The following is a 3,596-nucleotide window of genomic DNA, read 5'->3' as shown; positions in this document are numbered from 1 at the left end:
CAACGATTTTGTAGATCAGATAAGACCACTGATCTATACCCATAACTAGATCCAAATCTTATGATTCTTAGATCAGATAAGGCCTTTGATCGAGACTTACATATTCAAATTCAACAATTTTCAAACCAGATGAGACTATTGGTTTGAACCTATAGCCAAAATCAAATTCAACAATGTTTTAGATCAGATAAGACCACTGATCTAGGTCCACAGTTGATGTGAATCCAAGAATATATAGACTAAATGTGACCACTTATCAAAAACCAACAATTTTGAGGATCAGGTAAGACCGCTGATCTGTACCCACAACTAGAACCAAATCTGATGATTTCATAATAGATAAAACCATGATCTATACCCATAACTACACCCAAAACACTGATGTAGACCCACAACAAGATCCAAATTCAACAATTTCCTGGTTAGATAAGACCACTGATCTGGTATCCCATGGTTACTTCCAAATCCAACAATTTCTAGACTACATAGGACGGCCATTGGTTTGAACCTATAGCTAGAAACAAGTTCAACAATTTTCAAGATCAGATATGACCGCTGATCTAAATCCATAGTTGATCCAAATATAAGAATTTACAAACTAGATAAGACCATTGGTCGAAGTTCAACGATTTTGTAGATCAGATAAGACCACTGATCTTTACCTACAACTACATGCAAAACCGACATTTTTTTAGATCCAACATCTTGAATCTGATCAATAAGGAGATCCAAATCGAGTGATTTTTAGATCACATAAGACCAATAATCTAGACCTGTAGCTAGAATCCAACAATTTTTAGATCAGGTAAGACCACTGATCTATACCTATAACTAGATTTTAATCCTGTGATTCTTAAATCAAATAAGGCATCTGATTGGGAATTACAAGCATATGCAAATCCAACAAATTTTAGACCAGATGAGACCTTTGGTCCGAGCCTATAGGAAAAAATAAATGCGACAATTTTTTTCAGATCAGATAAGACTACTGATCTATCTAGACCCACAGTTGATCCGAATCTAAGAATTTATAAACTAAATAAGACCACTGATCGAAGACCAACAAATTTTTGGATTAGATAAAACCACCGATCTATGCCCATAACTAGATCCAGATTCGATGATTTGTAGATTAAGATACAACCACTTATCGAGACTCACAAACAAATCTAAATCCAACAATTTCCGGTTCACGTAAGACCATTGGTCCGAACCAATTGCCTACTACAAATCCAACAATTTTTTAGATCAGATAAGACCACTGATCTATGCCCTTAACTAGATCCAAATCTTATGATTCTTAGATCAGATAAGGCCTTTGATCGAGACTTACATATTCAAATTTAACAATTTTCAAACCGCATGAGACTATTGGTTTGAACCTATAACCAAAAACAAATCCAACAATGTTTTAGATCAGATAAGACCACTGATCTAGGTCCACAGTTGATCTGAATCCAAGAATATATAGACTAAATGTGACCACTTATCAAAAACCAACAATTTTGAGGATCAGGTAAGACCGCTGGTCTGTACCCACAACTAGAACCAAATCTGATGATTTCATAATAGATAAAACCATGGTCTATACCCATAACTACACCCAAAACACTGATGTAGACCCACAACAAGATCCAAATTCAACAATTTCCAGGTTAGATAAGACCACTGATCTGGTACCATGGTTACTTCCAAATCCAACAATTTCTAGACTACATAGGACGGCCATTGGTTTGAACCTATAGCTAGAAACAAATTCAACAATTTTCATGATCAGATATGACCGCTGATCTAAATCCATAGTTGATCCAAATATAAGAATTTACAAACTAGATAAGACCATTGGTCGAAGTTCAACGATTTTGTAGATCAGATAAGACCACTGATCTTTACCTACAACTACATGCAAAACTGACATTTTTTTAGATCCAACATCTTGAATCTGATCAATAAGGAGATCCAAATCGAGTGATTTTTAGATCACATAAGACCAATAATCTAGACCTGTAGCTAGAATCCAACAATTTTTAGATCAGGTAAGACCACTGATCTATACCTATAACTAGATCTTAATCCTATGATTCTTAAATCAAATAAGGCCTCTGATTGGGAATTACAAGCATATGCAAATCCAACAATTTTTAGACCAGATGAGACCTTTGGTCCGAGCCTATAGGAAAAAATAAATGCGACAATTTTTTCAGATCAGATAAGACTACTGATCTATCTAGACCCACAGTTGATTTGAATCTAAGAATTTATAAACTAAATAAGACCACTGATCGAAGACCAACAAATTTTTGGATTAGATAAAACCACCGATCTATGCCCATAACTAGATCCAGATTCGATGATTTGTAGATTAAGATACAACCACTTATCGAGACTCACAAACAAATCTAAATCCAACAATTTCCGGATCACGTAAGACCACTGGTCCGAACCAATTGCCAACTACAAATCCAACAATTTTTCAGATCAGATAAGACCACTGATCTATACCCATAACTGGATCCAAATCCTATGATTCTTAGATCAGATAAGGCCTTTGATCGAGACTTACATATTCAAATTCAACAATTTTCAAACCACATGAGACCGTTGGTTTGAACCTATAGCAAAAAACAAATCCAACAATGTTTTAGATCAGATAAGACCACTGATCTAGGTCCACAGTTGATCTGAATCCAAGAATATATAGACTAAATGTGACCACTATCTTGGAACCTATATGGCTCCCTTACTGATTGACAACAGTAAAATGCAAAAGTGATGATATTCAATCAAGTGTTCATTTTTTAGCCTTTTTTATTTGCTTTTCATCTTATCTATTGCTATCTATGAGCAAGTTGTATGTTAATCCATAAGAGGAGAGGGCGTGAATGACCTCCCCCCATGGACGAGCCTGAAATGGTTGCCATATATATATATATATATATAGCTGGTTTTCTGTGAAAGCCTGCTTTCATATAGTCCATGAGGAAAAATATTCCAACCATAGAGGATGTTACTTAAGGAGATCTTCTCGTTCTAATACGTCGGATTTAAAAGGTTAAAACAGAGTAACTGACACAACTATCATATAAGAAACATACTGTGCTAAAGCATTTAGTGAATCTTAGAGCACATGTGAAGGTGTAATCACTTTTCCTGAAATCATGTTATGGATTTTTCTAGAGGATTTTCTTTTCTTTTTAAAGGTTTAAGCGATTTTTCGAACACATACATGAGTGCAGAGCGAGTAATTTCATGTTTCACCTTTTGTGGTTCCACTCAGGCCAGACATAAATTTCAGTGATTTTTCCAAAATATATATCATTCTATAAGATTGCTAGAAAAGAATTCAAAAATGTGAATATCTTCCAGGATTTTGAAAATATTTGCAATTTGAATTAGTTTAAAATATTTTAAACTTATTCTATTACGTTTAGAAATGTATTAATAACTCTGGATCTTTATTACTGTTTTTCTAAGAAAGTTTGTAAAACTCATAGTTTCAATAATTTTTTTTATAAGTTCGTGTTTTTTTTTTGTACTTTTATGACTGTTTTATCAACATTTCTATTAATTTTGTCTGACCTTTCTTTTAAATTTAT

The sequence above is a fragment of the Nymphaea colorata genome, chromosome 10 (assembly GCF_008831285.2).
Source record: "Nymphaea colorata isolate Beijing-Zhang1983 chromosome 10, ASM883128v2, whole genome shotgun sequence".
In the NCBI taxonomy this organism is placed as follows: domain Eukaryota; kingdom Viridiplantae; phylum Streptophyta; class Magnoliopsida; order Nymphaeales; family Nymphaeaceae; genus Nymphaea; species Nymphaea colorata.
The sequence above is the reverse complement of the archived record's forward strand: the minus strand, read 5'-3'. Positions refer to the sequence as shown.